Genomic DNA, 17,463 nt, shown 5'->3' with positions numbered 1-17,463 from the left:
GCTCCCGGGAACTGGGGCGAGCGGAGCCCGGCGAGCGGGCGGGCGGGGCGCGGGGGCCGAGCAGCCTGCGCGCGGAGGACGCCGCCGGGGCCCGAGCCGAGGCCGGAATGAGCGCGGGGCCGGCGAGCGCCGCGAGCGCCGGGGGCGGGGAGGGGGCCCGGCGGGGGGCCCGGGCGGCGGGGAAAACCCGGAGCCGGAGCGCGCTCGGGCTCGGGCTCGGGCTCGGGCTCGGGCTGGGGCTCGGGCTCCGCCGCGCGGACTCCACCTCGCCGCTCGCCTACGCGGGGACCGGGGAACGAGGGCTGCGCCCGGAGGCTCCCCCCGCAGGGTCTGCCAGACAAAGGGGGCCCTGCTCCTGCCTTAGAGCCACGCGCCTTCCTCAGCCTCGCAGTGCCCCTCTCCCCGTCTCGCTCCCGTCTCCTCCCTTCCCCCTCCCTCCCCCCCTCCTCCTCTTCTTTCACTCCACCCCAGGTAAGTGAATTTCAGATGGAAAGTCCTGCCAGGGTCTCCTTCTAGGTGCAGATCTTTCCCCAGATTTTCAGGATGCAGGTTCAGGGTCCCAGTGCGTTTCCTGCCTTGGGTCCACTTTCCGTCCCTCCAAACTTGCCTAAATGTGCAAGTACATCGCAGGCTTAAGTATTCTCTGATACTCGGACGTAGGGATTTAAAGGTTTTATTTCATAATCAGTAAAGATACAGAGTGGTGCCGATTCCAAAGCCAAGCCTCCCGCCGGAGGGGACAGTCAGCTCCAGTTAAGCGAGTGACCTTGGTCAATTACTGAGCCCCTTTGTGCTTTCTTTGTAAAGGAGGGAGAGATGATGAGAGAGAGTTTAGCAGGTAACCAAAAGGTCTTTTCCTTTCTAAAATGTCATGATCTGGAAAGACTGAGGTGTTATTTTCTGTATCAGTAAATTCAAGTTACAATTATGAAGGAAACTAAGATTTATTATATGCATTCAACAAGCACATTCTATCCGAATTGTATCTGGATGTCTATATTCAGGATGATCTAAAGCCCCTCTAGAGCTGTTTGGGAGGTAGAATGAACCCTGCTCCATCTGAGGAACCTAAAACCTCATTAGAATTAACAGACCAGGGTAGCTGAGTTGGTTAAGTGTCTGCCTTGGCTGGGTCATGTTCCCAGGGTCCTGGGATGAGCCCTGAATCCCACTGGCTGGGAGTCTGCTTCTCCCTCTCCCCCTGTTTGTTCTCTCTCTCTCTCTCTCTCACTCTCTCTCAAATAAAATCTTAAAAAAAAAAAATGGAATTAACAGACCATACCCAATACAAGTGACTATCAAAATCTCATTGGTTCTTCAAGGCTCAATTCTAGTGCCAAATGCTCCAGAAAGCCTTTTGTCATCAACCCCAATCAAAATAGTCACCCCTTTTATTATATTCCCACAGCGCTTTCATGGTATATCTATGATAACGCCTACTTCATTCTGCTTTTTTATTGTTCTTTTAAAATAATGAGTTGCTTATCTATGTGTCTCCTCAAATTAGAGGACTTCCTTAAAGGCAAATTCCAAATTTAATCATCTGTATAACATAAGATTACCATGTATCCACAGAACTTTGCACAATTCCTTTTTTAAAAAATGGGAGAGAGGGATGTCTGGGGGACTCAAGCGCTTTAGTGCCTGCCTTCCGTCCAGGACATGATCCTGGAGACCTGGGATCGAGTCCTGCATCAGGCTCCCTGCATGGAGCCTGCTTCTCCCTTGGCCTGTGTCTCTGCCTCTCTCTCTCTCTCTCTCTCTCTCTCTCTCAATCTGTCTCTCATGAATGAATGAATGAATGAATGAATGAATGAATAAATAAATAAATAAATAAATAAATAAAATCTTTAAAAAATAAAATAACAAAAAAAAATTTTTTTAAATGGGAGGGAGATTTCATGATATTGCTAAATTCTGACCAACCAGATGTTCACACAGTTAAATTAGGCTACTTAAATTTGCCTAATGTAAGGCATCCACAAAGTCCCCTGAGTATGTAAAGAAAATATAAACTGACGTCTGAAGTCAGTTGTTCCTTAAATAATTTTGAAAATAGCAGACTTGTGATTCGACTGTGACAAAAGGCTCTTATTTATAAAGGAGGCAAGATGGAAACTACCCAGTTCATCTCCCAAATGGATATATGTGGAAAAGCAATAAAATAATAAAATGTGGAATGAAAGATACTGTATAGATACTAAATGTTATTAGCATTAGCCATAGCAGCAGAAACATAAATGAATACATAGTACCTATAGACCAGCTTTTAGAATCAGTCTTATCACATCTTGACAGGTCTGGAAGGACATGGGAGAGAATTCAAATTAATCTCAAAATGGAAATTAATATATCAAAATATAAAATATACTAACTGAAAACTATGTATATTAAGTAATTAAATATGAGACATAGTAACTAAAAAGTAAGCATATTAAGTTAAATAGTTGAAAGTACTCACCAAAGAACTGACCACAAATAAAGTTACAAACAGAAAATGAGAAGAAAGAACTGAGTAAAAAATAACTGATAGCTATTTAAGAAAAGCAGGGAAAGGAAGAGATAGGTTAATTATTTATACAGTTTAATCAAATATCAATGTAGCAGCTTTATAGCAGCAACCTGTATTTTGGGTTCAAACTTCAGGCTTTCATTTTTTTTTACTCTGATAGGCATAGACTTCTGTATTTAAGATATAAAGCATTCTATTACATTGCCAGGAAATCCATGACTCTTGCCAATATTTTTCTAAGACGAACCTTCTAGAAAAATAAAATCGAGCAATTCTGTACCTTTTCTGCTATACGACTATATTTGACTATTAAACCTTCTCAGGGACAAGATAACATCACAGATGATGTTTGGGCAAAGATGCTATTATACAGGGTAGTGCTGTGTGCTAGAGTGGTTTTTGAAAATGATGGCATGATTGGCTTTCACCCTATAAAACTTGAAAAAAATCTGTATTTAACATGTGGAAATGAACCCCCCCCCCAAAAAAATGTAAAAAGCTGAATATCCAAATAGGATAATCAATATGAAAATATTTTAATGACGTAGAATTCTCTGACCAAATGACTCTTTCAAATTAATCAGTACACTGAGATCCCTAACAGCATGACAGTTAGAAAATGAACATGGATAAAACATTCATAGAATAGGTAAACACAAATAAATAACCAATAAATGTTGGGAAGGATGCTCTACCTATACAAAAAAAAAAAAAGAAAAAAAAAATCCCATGCATGAAAATATACGCAATTACAAGATCTATCCTGTTTCGTGTTTTGCCCAGGAAATTAGCTGAAAAGTAACAATGCCCTACTACTAAACTGTAGCAAAAGTACCTTGAAACAGGCTTACTTTTATGCTAATAACATAACATTGACACACTTTTCTGGGAAGAAAGTTGAAGATATGTGTCAACTGGTTTATAAAATTGTCATTAATCCAGTGTTTCTATTTACAGGTATCGCTTCTACAGAAATAAACAGAGGTCTGGACAAGGATTTTCTACAATGGTATGCGTCTCAGTCATAATTGTTATGTAAGGGGAGTGAGTATGTAAGGTATTTATAAATTCAGAGTGATCTTGTTTCTTCATGCTCAGTAAAAGCCCCCTTATCTGATTGGATGGGTATTTACTTAGTTAGGGGGGGAAATGTTGGTTAAAGCAAAAAAAATACTTTTAAAAATGACCCATACATTCTATTTTAGTTAGGATTCATTTTTGCTGCAAGCAACAGAAACGCAAAATAACAGCAACCTAAACAAGATAGAAGTTGATTACTTTTTCAAGTGGAAAGTCTAGCAGTTGGTAATCAGGGCTGTTACGGCCCCCCAAAGCATCCTGGGTGTAATAGACACCTTCTTTAACTTCTTGCTTGGAAACCTATGACCTTTGTTCCCAATTTCAGTTTTAGCAATCATGCTACATTGCAGAAGCAAAGAAGAAAAAGAGGAAGGCAAAATCATACACCCAAGGACACTTTCCTAAACTTGCACACACCCTTCTCCTTTCACTTTATCCTCGGAAATGGTGAGATGGTAACACTTAGCTGCAAGGCCAATGGGAAACACTGACTATTCCACGCAGTTCTGCATCCAGCTGAAAATCAGATTCTGTCATTATCTCGCTTTTCCTCGGCCTATAACTTAACATTGTACACCGCCTGAAATGAGCTTTGCGTGCATTAGGTCTTCAGTAACTAGCCGAGGGTCCGATGCCAACACTAGACAATGCCACCGTCACATGAAATGACCTTTCCATTCAACCCAGAGGTAAACTTTCACAAAATTTCAAATTACTGAGCTTTTGCCATCAAGAAAAATGCTCTCTAATACCCGATCAAATATCAGTAGACAGTTAATATCTTAAATGCTACTGGACCTAGATACACTGGCAAATCAAGGTAATCAGGGTTAAATTACATCTGTAAAGCAGGTAGCAAATCAGAGAGAGTATTCAGATTCCTAATATGCCATGGTGTGATTAGAATCCTAAGGGGTCTTGGATTCACTAGAATAATAACTCAAATTTAGATGATACAGACTATCAACCTAGTTGATTGCCCTATGGGATAGCTTAATTCTAAGAAGTACCTGGTAATGCTCTCCATTCCCTGGAATATATATCAAAGGAATTCTAAGAAGTACCTGGTAATGCTCGCCATTCCCTGGAATATATATATCAAAGGACCATTTTAAAAGATTATAAAATCTTACCCAGATTATATTGTCCTGCTAATTTGGTATCATCTATTCTTTCCTGCCTCGAGCAATTTGCCCTTATTCTTTTTCAATCCAAAAGACAATCTGTTTATTTTCTACATTTCTAATTGACCTGGATCTAAAGATCTAAATTGATCTAATTGATCTAAAGATATAGATAAGGTAAATCTAGATATAGATATTTTTTAAAATAGCTTCTTCTAATTAAGTGGTTAACTTTTTCCACATCCTGACTTTTTTCCTTCCCAATGGAAAAGTCTCCTTAAAATTCTGTGTCATACTTTCTCTAATGCTTGCATACATGCATGCCAGTTCTGGAGGACTCTGAAGGAACAAGCTTCTCCTTCTTTTGATTTTTTTTCTGTAACTTTCCCCACTACCTTGCCTTACAGACGACAATTAAATTACCCCTCATAACTACAAATTAGGTTCAACACCAAATGCTTTCAGGCACTTACTATAAATGTTAGTGATAGAACACTGGCTCTTAAGGAAGTATTCAGCACTCATACAAACATAGTTGCCTTAAAAGCATTACATCAATGTCTAGATTCTAATTTCTAGATTCTAGATATTTGAGAATATTAAAAAATCCGATACTGTTTTCTTATAAAGACGAATATGCATGTACTTCAAAAATGAAAATATCGCGGTCAACCAGAGACAGTCAGTAATGACTGTCATATTTTGAAAAAGAAAGGAAATAGGGATCCCTGGGTGGCGCAGCGGTTTAGCGCCTGCCTTTGGCCCAGGGCGCGATCCTGGAGACCCGGGATCGAATCCCACATCGGGCTCCCGGTGCATGGAGCCTGCTTCTCCCTCTGCCTGTGTCTCTGCCTCTCTCTCTCTCTGTGTGACTATCATAAATAAAAATAAAAAAAAAAGAAAAGAAATAGACCTTTTGTTCCTTTGTAAAACTTTACTGCTCTGCTGGGCTCTGCTCATCAGCCCTCTCCTTTAAAACTATAGGAGACATCAAGAATAGATACCTAATTCACAATTACTCCTCTTTCTCTCAGAATGGTTCCTACAGAAGTGTGAGGTGGCTTTCTCCATACTATTTGGTCCAATCCCCTGGCCCAAGCTTGGCTAATCAGAATCATTCTCTAGAATTTTTCAGACTATACTATGCAAATAGTCACTATATCCCTGATGGTGGAGGAAGCTCAACAGCTATCCATAGGCATATTTTCTACTATATGGTGCTACATATACCTCCCTGACTTAGTGCAATAATTTCCTGAAGAATGCAGTCCGATTTTTAAAATATTTAGCCTTCATCAGAAGTTCTTTTTTCTCTTGCATCTGTTTATGCACTCCCAAATAAGATGTACACAAGGGGAAAATTCTGTACGTACATGTTGTAGTGCTAACGTGCAATCTGTGTTATGGTGATACCTAGGAAATTAGGTTCCCCTTAAGATTGCCTACTGGATTTTCCGGAAAGCTGAGCTCACAGAAGGCATATTGCATTATTCTTCTGGGAATGTTGGTCACATTATTTTTGCAGTACTCCCTGTTATATGATTTTCTCATTTCTGGTATCTGCTTCAATCATACACCTCACCTCTTTTCCTATAAAGGCAAAATGAAAAGTGGTAGGGAAAATAACGGTTATTGCCTACTTGGAAATATAATGCTTGGGCCCATAGTAGATATTCGATAAATGTTTGGTGAATGAAATAGTTCCAGGAGAGTGTTATGTAATATGTACTGTGACATACAAAAGGTATATCTATTAAACTGTCAAATTAACGTATCTATCATTCTATTAAGATTATGTATTAGTAGAAGTTATACATGTAAATAAGAGCCATCAAATTCAAATTAGTCACCTTGACTAGGGTAAGCAGCCATTGCTCAAAACAAATTGAACTTTTTTGAGATCATTCTATACTACAGCTTGCTTTGGAATGGCCTTGTGATATTAGCAAATCTCTTGCTTTTAAAATACATTTGACTTTTTTGTTGTTGCTGGGCTAATGATTTAGATCAAATGAAAAAAAAATCACTGTCATGAAAAACCTGTAACAGAGCTTGGAAATCATCTAATTAATTATCAAGCCAGGGAATAATATTTTTTTGTTCAGAATAAATAAAGTATGACTAATTTTTTTCTGTGGATTAATTTTAGACTCTAACTTCTTTAAAGTAACCATCATCACCTTCTGTGGCCCGGGTTTCATCCTCCCAAGAAACCAGCAACATGAGTATTACGCCCACTTTATTAATAATGGTACTAAGATTCATATAGTATAATAACTTTCTCAAGGCTACACATTCAGTAGGGTATACCATTTAGACAAGTTCATCTTACTCTCTGTCTACATGAGAAGAGATCCTAAAAGCAAGTTTTCATGAAGAGAACCTTCTTCCTTCAATGCAGTTCATTGGATAGGGAGGGGAGGAATTAAGTTGCTTGATTAGCAAGCTAAGCAAGTCTTCCTAGGGAAATTGGAATCGGGGTTGAGCGAGTCATTGTTTCTTTCTCTGAATAGGCCATGTGGGTGACCAAGCTGTGGTGTTGCCCTCTTTTCTCTGCCATATTAATTCAAGAATCAGAGATGATGCACTCTTGAGGAGAGGCATGGACTATCCTATTATCAGTTAAACTTGTTTTTAGCCACCCAGCAGAAGTGACAAGACTACATTGCAGAAAAGAACATAAAATACATGCACAGAAAGGAGTGTATATAAACTGCAGAGAGAGATTTTGGATGGCTTTCTGGACCCTGGTTCTATTTCTCCCCTGATATCCAGCTGCATTTCTGTACTTAATTGGTAAACAGCCCTTGTGGTGTTATATAGTACATTGTTCTTTTCGATGAAGTCCACACAACTTTGTGCTAGTTCTCAATGGGTTTTGTCTGGTCATTTCTCACTTTGCACTTCTAGAAATAGTATACCTCTTCCTTGGGTGTCTTTCCCTCTTTCCTTTTTTTTTTTTTTTTTTTTTTTTTACGAAAAAACATTTATTTATTTTATTTTATTTTATTTATTCATTCATTCACGAGAAACACACAGAGAGAGGCAGAGACACAGGCAGAGGGAGAAGCAGGCTCCATGCAGGGGGCCCGATGCGGGACTCAATCACGGGTCTCCAGGATCAGGCCCTGGGCTGAAGGCAGGTGCTAAACCACTGAGCCACCCGGGCTGCCCTCCTCTTCACTTTCTATATTGGTAATGATCTGCCCATTTCGGTACCCAGCCCACATAGGAAAAACACATGATCCAGGCCAAATCGAATGCTGTAACCGGCTCTCCCCCAGTGATTTGTTACAAATGGCTCCATGACTTAAGCCTGGTTATTCAGAGTACTTTCCTATGTGTGTGTGTTTTTTTTTATATATAAATTCTGGAATAGAGAATTTTTCCTCCTTCGCTGATGTGTTTTTAAGTTGAAATGGTATAAATCTGAAGCTTGCTTTTATTTATATTTTTGTTTGCTTACTTTTTTATTTATAGTATTCCAAGCTCTCTTGCTCTCTCTCAGGGATTTAAAAATTAGAAAAATTAGAATAATAATTTTCAGAATGCCTGGGTGGCTCAGTGGTTGAGCATCTGCCTTTAGCTCAGGGTGCGATCCCAGGGTCTGGGATCGAGTCCCGCGTCAGGCAGCTTGCATGGAGCCTGCTTCTCCCTCTGCCTATGTCTCTGCCTCTCTCTCTCTCTCTCTGTGTCTCATGAATAAATATATAAAATCTTTTTTAAAAAGGAGAAAAAAAGAATAATAATTTTCTTCCAATTTATTTCACAAATGGTGAAGAGATTGAATGCATACAGGCCCCAGCTCTTCCTGTATAGTCTTACCTTAAGTTATTTAATATTAGATTTAAATGAGATCTGTTAGTTTTACTTATATGAAATGTTATGAAATAAAATTCCAAATCTATACTGTACATCTTACAGTAAGATATGCATACCGTGTCTCAGATTCTCTAATGATTAAGATAATTCTGGATCAGGTCTGTGGAGAGGCGGGATAATACATAAACATTCAACACAAGGCTTTCGAGGCTGTACTGGGCAGACCATGGGTAACATAGAAGAGGGGTGACTTCTTAGCATTTTATTTATGGGCCTGCATGATCTATATCATGTTACTCAGATTCCATTCACAAGAACTCAGTCATATGGCTGCACCCAACCGTAAAGGAGGTTGGCAAATATGCTCTAGCTTTTGGTCCAGGAAGAAATTAATGTAAGTTTATAAGCAACTATGCTGTTTGCACCATATACTCATTATTTTTAAGATTTTATTTATTTATTCATGAGAGAGAGAGAGAGAGAGGCAGAGACACAGATTGAGGGAGAAGCAAGCTCCTCACAGGGAGCCTGATGTGGCACTCAATCCCGGGACCCAGGATCACACCTTGAGCCAAAGGCAGATGCTCAACCGCCGAGCCACCCAGGCGTCCTCATGCCATATACTGTTTTCATGATTCTGAAAAAAAGTTGTGAAAGAACATGCAGAATTATGTAGCCCGATCACTGCTACATAATTGCAGTAATATTTAGGCCATATGACGTGATACAAAGGGCTCAGAACATGGATTCAGAAGACTGTATTTTCAATCTTGTCCTTACCACGGACTCACACTGTGTTGGACAAGTCATTTGATATTTTTCAGCTTCATTTTCCCTATCAGCAAATTGGCACGTTAATATTTCTATCTTTCCTACACTAGTTTATTGTGGCTAACAAGTTAAGTGTATTATGAACTTAGATTCCTGTTCAAATGGAAACTCCTTGCTAGGACACACACACACAACTACACTACTTACACAACCAGAATTCCATGTGTTATACTCTAATTCCTGTTTTCCCATGCTATTTGAATCTTTCCTCTATAAATGGAATAACTTCTTTCAGGGATGCTATGAAACACCTTGCATTTTCCTACTCTCTAGGACCAAAATATTCATTTCCACAGCTAGAGGAATGTAGACTATTCATAGATGAGTCTCTCAACTATTTCCCTCTCTGCTGAAGGGAGATGTTTTAATCAAGATTATGTTCCCTGGGGACTCTTGGGTGGCTCAGGGGTTGAAAGAAAAAAAAAGATTATGTTCCCTCCCCAGAGGTCAACCTATATTCAGTACCTTCAGGGGGGTACTTACAATAGGCCCATTTCCTGGCCCATTTCCTGATGATTCCTAAAGCCCATCCCAAATTCAGTGAGCCCCCACTGTGTAGTCTGAGGGCTCTACTGCTGTTATACTTTTCCCTCTGTCCAATGCTAAATCTCTCATTCCCCCCACCTCCCCATGCCCACCGATATTGTTCCTGAGAGCACTCCTGAATAAATCTCTTGTTTGCAATCCTGTCTTAGAATCTGCTTCTTAGAACACTTGACCTAATATAGGCTCCTTCTTCCTGCCCTTGACCTCGCTATAGTTTATTCTCAACACTCAGCCAGAGAGATGCTGCCAGAACTAAGTCATTATATTGGTTTCCTAGAGTTACTATAACAAAGTACCACAAAATGGGTGGCTTAAAACAACAGAAATCTGTCGCTTTACGGTTCTGCTAGAAGTTAGTTGGAACTCAAGATGTCAGTAGAGCTATGTTCCCTCTGAGTCTCTGAATCGAATCCTTCCTTGCCTCTTCCTAGTTTTGGATGGTGGCTGTCAATCCTTGTCACTCCTCAGTTTGCAGCTTCATTGCTCCAAATTCAGCCTGTGTCATCACATGACATTCTCCCTGTGTCTCTGTCTTCCTATGGTATTTTCCTTTTCTTGTAAAGATAACGATCCTACTGAATCCCTAGTGACCTCATCTTAATATGATCATATCTTCAAAGACCCTATTTTCGGGCAGCCCCGGTGGCGCAGCGGTTTAGTGCTGCCTGCAGCCCAGGGCGTGATCCTGGAGACCCTGGATCGAGTCCCACGTCAGGCTCTTTGTATGATGCCTGCTTCTCCCTCTGCCTGTGTCTCTGCCTCTCTCTCTCTGTGTCTATCATGAATAAATAAATAAAATCTTAAAAAAAAAAATTAAAAAAAAGACCCTATTTTCAAATAAGCTCATATTCACTGGTACCTGGGGTTACAACATCAACATAACTGTTGAGGGTACACAATTCAACTCCTAACAGTGACCCTGCCTCAAATCCTCCACTTGCTCACTCTATCATTCAAAGTCAACCTGAAGTGGCTACTAAAGCACTACGCAATCTGGTCCCTGAAACCTGCATAGCCTGATCTTCCACTTCTCTCCCCAGAGATCACTTTGCTGCAGCCATAATAGCCTCCTTGTTGCTTCCTCACTTACCAGACACACCTCCATCTCAGGGCTTTGCATCTGCTTTTCACCTAGAATGTTCTTCACCTAGACATCTCTGCATGGCTCTTTACCTAACCTACTTCTAATTTGTGCATAAATGTTCCTTCTCATTGATGCTTTCTCTAATGCTCGATTTAAGATTACGTACAGCCTTATCCCACACTATCACTTCCCTTTTTATCCTCTACAGAACTTCTCACCTTCTAATATACCATGTGATTTACTTATTCATTGTGTTTATTACAGTCTGCAGTATGACTTCAGTGTTCTCAAGCCACTTTTGCCCTAATGGGCCCCTTCCTCCATAAAAAAAATATTTAAAATTATATTTTATGGCTGCTTTGCTATAAAGAAAAAATATAATCCAGGATGGATGCGTTATTGTAATAGTCACTTTTTTCTGGTTTTAAAAATAAATTAAAATTAAAACATTTTTGTGGGCCCTTGGAGGATTGTGGGCCTTCAGTACTATTGTAATGGATAACATGGCCCTGGGTTTATAACTATTTCCCCATCAGAATGTAGACTCTCGGATAATGAGGACTTTTGTCTGTTTTAGTCATTGATAGTTCCCCAGCAAATAAAACAGGGCCTGGCTATAGCAATGCTCAATAAATATTTGCTGAATATACAAGTAGCTAAAAATATCGTTTTGATTTTCCATTAGAATTAGTTTTCCAAAAAAAAAAAAAAAAAGAATTAGTTTTCCATTCCCTTAGTGAAATAGGTTTGTGTGGCTTAACCTAGAATATACTGATATTTCCACTTCAATACTTACAACTCCAAGAGTAATTCTTTAAGAGGCCAACCAATCTGTGAACTGACCATAGGATGCCAACCTTCCACAACTCATGGGAAACATGGAAAGCATATGGTAAGTGAGCTGCAGAAATCACTCCTCTGTATCCCTTCTTGGTGCACTGTAAAGTTCTAAGCTCTGTCAGGAAGTTATTACAAATATTATGAGAAACATTTTTTTGAACTTAAAAAAACCTTTCTTAAACAATTATAAGAAAACATTTTGCTAGTACCTTGAAATAAACCATAATATTGAAATATCTTCTAAATAACAAAATAAGTCAGGAAGACGCTTAAAATAATCGTATAAAACTAAACTAGTCTGGTTGCCGTATTACAGAGATTTGTTTTAATGAAAAAAAAAAAAAAAACCCTCCATAAAAACTGGTGGGACTCAGGTGGTAGAGCAAGGATAAGAGAATGACTAAATTTGATTTGTATTTATTAGAAAAAGAGAGATCAGATCTTCAATTTGATTTGGGAAAACAGAAGTTAAACTTGCAGGAGTATAAATATTGCTTATTTTGTACTGAAGAATCTTGGTACTTATGAATTTCTTTGTGACCACTAAAACCGTTTTGAAAGGAAATGTTATTTCATGGGAGGCAAAAATCATTTCAGTGCTGCGTACATTTATTAATATGCAGAATATTTAAATTTACAGCTACTGAGGAATTTTCATGGTTATTTCCTTACCATTTCTGGAACTACCATGAAATTTCCCATTTGCTCTACTTTCAGCAGTCTCATGTGTTTGCCTTAGAACTTGACTAATACTCAATATTTAGTTATATATGTCTGTCCTCCTTTAGAGTGTTAGGGAAGCATATGCAATTTATTTTACTAATACACCCAGCATGGTGTTTTTCATACTAAATAGGTATTCAATGAATGAACTGTTGAGTGTGAAATAATTTAAAAACTGTAGACATGGAGTGATGTTCTCTTTTTTTAAAGATTTTATTTATTTATTCATGAGAGACAGAGAGAGAAAGACAGAGAGTGAGAGAGAGAGGGGCAGAGACACAGGCAGGGGGAGAAGCAGGCTCCATGCAGGGAGCCCGACGTGGGACTCGATCCCGGGTCTCCAGGATCACACCCTGGGCTGAAGGCGGCGCTAAATTGCTGAGCCACCCAGGCTGCCCTAAGCCACCCGGGCTGCCCGGTGATGTTCTTAAGGTTGTTTTCATTATATAAATATTTAGAAAATTCTTATCTTTTTTTTTTTTTTTACTACTTGACATCTATGAATTTCACTTACCTGTTCAAAATATGGAGTCTCAACTGTTTCAAAGCATAGCAGAAGATAGACCCATTATTTGTGCATCTAATACTTGCCTAGAAACTTGCTGGGGACATGATCTCAATAATAACAACAACTTAGAGATATAGGAATTATTTCATTCATATTATAAATTTAAAAAGGCCGTGGCTGACTAATTGGCTCAAGGTCAAACAGCCAATAAGTTAAAAGAGTGAAATTCAGTCCTAAGCCTAATTCCAAAACTTACATTTTTTTCTTCACACGAACAAAAATCAACTCTACAAAGTAATATGATATTTAGGAATGGAGCAAGCTTTTAAGGCACGATATTGAAAGATAACATAATGAATTTTTATCAAGTAGCTTAAATTTTAATTCAGTAGCCACTACATTAAATAAGAATTTTGAATCATAATGATCTGTCAGGGAGACCTGTATGAAAATAATACATTGCTAGGGAAAATGTAGACATTTACAGCGACAGATATTGGTCCCTGGAATTTTATATCACTTTTACACCTGTGTTTTGTCATGTATGTCCAGGTCAATTGTGAAAATGATTCTACTACTTTTATATTCTTTGTGCTTCTTTGCCTTTTGTGATTATTTATTTCTGCCTTATAAGTCTTATAAGTCTCATCTTCACTTGCATTGCTGCTTTTTTTCTCTTATTTCTATGAATTCATTACTGATCCAAAGTTTCTTTATAGCTTCTTTTTTTGTCCTCCTGAAAGAACTTATTACAATACTATCTGTGTGATTCAAAGACATCCCAATGTAGACCCACGCAATGTTTCTTCTCAGATTTCAGAGCTAGGGAAATATCTCTTTCCTGATAATTTGGTTTTCTACCTTATTAGCTATTGAGAGTGATGTATCCTATTATATTTCCTTTTTGCTTTGAATGCCTGAAAGATAAGCATTTGGTTTTGTGCACAATAGCAGTAGTTTCCCCAGACTTCGTTGTCTGGGATGATTATTGTTCCCATCATTACTTGTCTGTTGTCATTGTTTAAATGATGTTACGGTTTTGTCATGTGTGACCTTAATTTGTAAGAAACCTCCCTTTCTTTTTGAAGGTAAGTGAGAAAAAAAGAAAAAGATGGGAAAGAGACTGAAAGAGATAGAAAGAAACAAGAAAAAATTAAACATTTCATCAGTTTTGCATCAGATCTGGTTCTGCCTTGTTTTCTTGTTTCAGTTAATAATTCCTGTCTTGCTTTGTATGCAACTTGGAGTAGCTGGGACAACTGATTGACTCCTTTGTGCTTGACAACATGTGTTCATATCTTATTTCCTCTAGGAATGGAGCACTTCTTTATTTTGACAAAGTTTTTCTACAGCCTGTCTTTTTCCCAGATTGGACACCTCCTTTTGAATGCCAGATCTATGTAGGGGGTCTTGTTACCCTTGGCCAGATAGCCCTGATTCTGAATGTTAGCCTCTCTGTCGCTATGTATCTGTATGCACACACACCTGTATGTACACATGTATAATATACACACATATGCATGTTAATGGTATTAAGGAAGTCTAGCAGAAGGCACTGGTGTGTGTTATATTAATGCTAACCACTTGTCTGGGCTGTTGGCGTTATCTCTTCCCATATTTTAGTTGGGTGCCTTTTTCTCTACTATTTTCCTTTCAAGATGCCTTTTACAACATAGAATCTATGTCTGCTTTGAGATTCATGCCCATCACTGCCAGCTTTAACACACAGCAGGTATTTCTTTTGTTGTTGGATAATCTGGTTTCATTTTAAATTCTTTTATCTCTCCAAAAAGTTAGAAAGAAACATTGCTTTACAGCCCTTTATTTCAGTTTGGAATTTGATGCTATGTTGTTGATAGATTAGGTCAGCCTGCATGCATGTACATATATAAATGTTTGTATGTATATATTTATTTTCTGTCTTAGCCAGTAAAAAGGACATTTCCTCTCTACAAATTAGCTGTGCCACTAACACATTGTCCTTCTCCAATTCAATTCATCAGAACCTTAGGGGTCTCTACTATAAACAAGCACTATCCTAGCTACATAGTAACAGATATGAATAAGACATGAAGTCTATTCTTTATGGAGTTATAGTCTATGCTGGAGACAAAAATAACTGTAATATAAGCAGACAGAGATATGGATCTTGACAGTGATTCAAATTTTGTGACTGAAATGTTTCCTAGTGGCACACTTCTGGGGTAGACCAGGAACTTGTATGAGTTTCAGAGCACAGACTGTCACTGTGACCTTTTTTCCCCTTCTTGGTGGTGGTGGTGGTGATAGTGGATTATTATAGGAATAATCTTGAATTCAAACACATGTATGCTGCTATGCGAACCTGAATAAGTTACTTAGCTTCTCTATAGCTTATTTACTTGTTAATAGTATGTAGTCATATGTACTTATTAAATGAATGAATGTATTTATGAATGTATTTATTCACTGACACCGAGCTAGGGGATACATTGGTGTATAAGACAGACAAGTTTCTGTTTTATGAAGATTAAATTTTAAAAAACAGCCATAGTGGCCAAACTATAGTAATGTAGAGTTACATATATAATATATAATATATAGTATAGTATAGCAATATTTTATGTATTATTTCATATTTGAATGATTATTTAATTCAATATATTCTATATATTTATTTATATTTATAGGTAATAAAAAGTGAACTTTTTCTTGCATTGCCCAGAAACCAAGGTGGCAAAGATCTTATAATCACAAAGTGTTACATGTATCATATGTATTTAATGTTTTATCTCAAGGTACAGAATACAGTGTAGTAAATGTATTTGGCAACTTTCACTCGATGCACAGATGTCACAGTTATTATAAAATGCTGCTTGATTTGACATTTCACTAATTCTTGAATCTGGCAGTTGAGATGAATACCAGAGTTCCTAATATGCTATGTCCTAGGTTTTAAATCACCTTCTGGCTTCTCTATTATTCTCTGAACTTAATAAAGACATTATGTCCATGTGTTTTCCAGATCTCATAAAGCGTGAGGAGATGTAACCTAAGGTGCTGGAGGAAGGAGTTAGTATATACCTCAGAGTGGCCCTTTCATCCTGATCACACAGCATGGGACGTTAACACAGATCTATGCTCTTCTTCAGCAGCTGGACCCAGGGTAACTTCTAAGAAATGCTGACCTCTGGACCAACTTTATGCAGAGATGAAAGAAATGTGTATGTGTTTTAAAAGCAGTGATTAAAGATTTGTCAGACTTTCTACTATTCTTTCATCATTTATCCAAACCTATGAGTGTGACAAAGTGTGCAATTAGAAGGCTTTTGTTAAAAAGTAATCACATGAAATATGCGTAATGATGTGTTAAGAAGTTTCCAAAAAATGGTGTATTAAGAAGTTTCAAAGTGGTAACTTTTAGATCGTTTTGCTCAGTGAAAAAAGGATGTTTCTGAACGTAGGTATATTGGGCCTCAGTTTGCTTCTCTGTAACACAGGGGCAATAATAGAAGATCCTTGTGAAAATTTAAAAAGTTAATATATATGAGGGGCTTAGAAAAATAGTTGACAATAGAAAGAGCACTCTCTCTCTCTATCTGCTATTATTCCTAAATTGTTTATAACCAGAGTACCTAAGAAATTATAAAATGCTCATGATAGATCTCAGGTTTGTATGATTACAGATGATTTTTATATTCCTTTCTTACCTATCTGTATTTTCTAAATTTTCTGTGAACTATCTGAATTTTACTAATAAAATAGCAATATTATTAAAAAGTAGTTTTGAAAGTTAGTGGAAAAAATAATCCTTTAGGACATATTAGATGTATCATCATGGAGAGTGGTAAAGGGATAGCAAAGCACAATTTGAATATTCTATAAACTAAAAGGGCAAAATAAAAGAAAGGAAAATGCCTGATTTAGTAGTTCTGTGCTTTTGGAGGTGAGGGGCAGGAACTGAACCTAGCCAAATGGAAAATGGAAGAAGAAATCCAAGTAAACCTGTTTTGCTGCTTCTTTTTCCACTAGTGAGTTAGTCTACATCAGAATCCCAGTTCTTGAAAGAATGATGTCCTTACTGTTTCATTACTTATCTATTGCTGTAAACAGATTACCCCAAAACATAGAGACTAAAAACAACACATATTTGTTATCTCACAGTTCCTGTGGGTCAGGAATCCGGGCTCAGGCTCTCCAGGTCATCTGTCTCACACTCTGTCGTTGGGATACAATAATAGTATTAACCACAGCTTAAGGTCATCCCAAGGCTTGAGCAGGGTAGACCTTCCTCCAACCTTACTCAAATGACTATTGGCAGGACTCAGGTCCTTGCTGAATGTTGACTGGAGGATATCGCTTCCTTACCATTAGTGCCTTTCCATAGGACCCTTACAGGATGGCCATTCCCTGC

The 17,463-nt window shown here is 38.2% G+C and overlaps 1 long non-coding RNA gene across 1 annotated transcript; it reads left to right on the top strand.

Moving 5' to 3' along the window:
• Positions 1-481: 481 nt before the first annotated feature.
• LOC144283704 (uncharacterized) lies at positions 482-16,316 on the top strand. Its single transcript, XR_013352265.1, has 2 exons — positions 482-3,521; positions 16,075-16,316. It is a non-coding gene; the product is annotated as an uncharacterized LOC144283704 (long non-coding RNA).
• Positions 16,317-17,463: the final 1,147 nt, after the last annotated feature.

Source organism: Canis aureus, chromosome 14 (genome assembly GCF_053574225.1).
Source record: "Canis aureus isolate CA01 chromosome 14, VMU_Caureus_v.1.0, whole genome shotgun sequence".
NCBI classification, from domain to species: Eukaryota; Metazoa; Chordata; class Mammalia; order Carnivora; family Canidae; genus Canis; species Canis aureus.
Note: the sequence above shows the minus strand (reverse complement) of the source record. Positions and strands in the feature narration are given on the sequence as shown.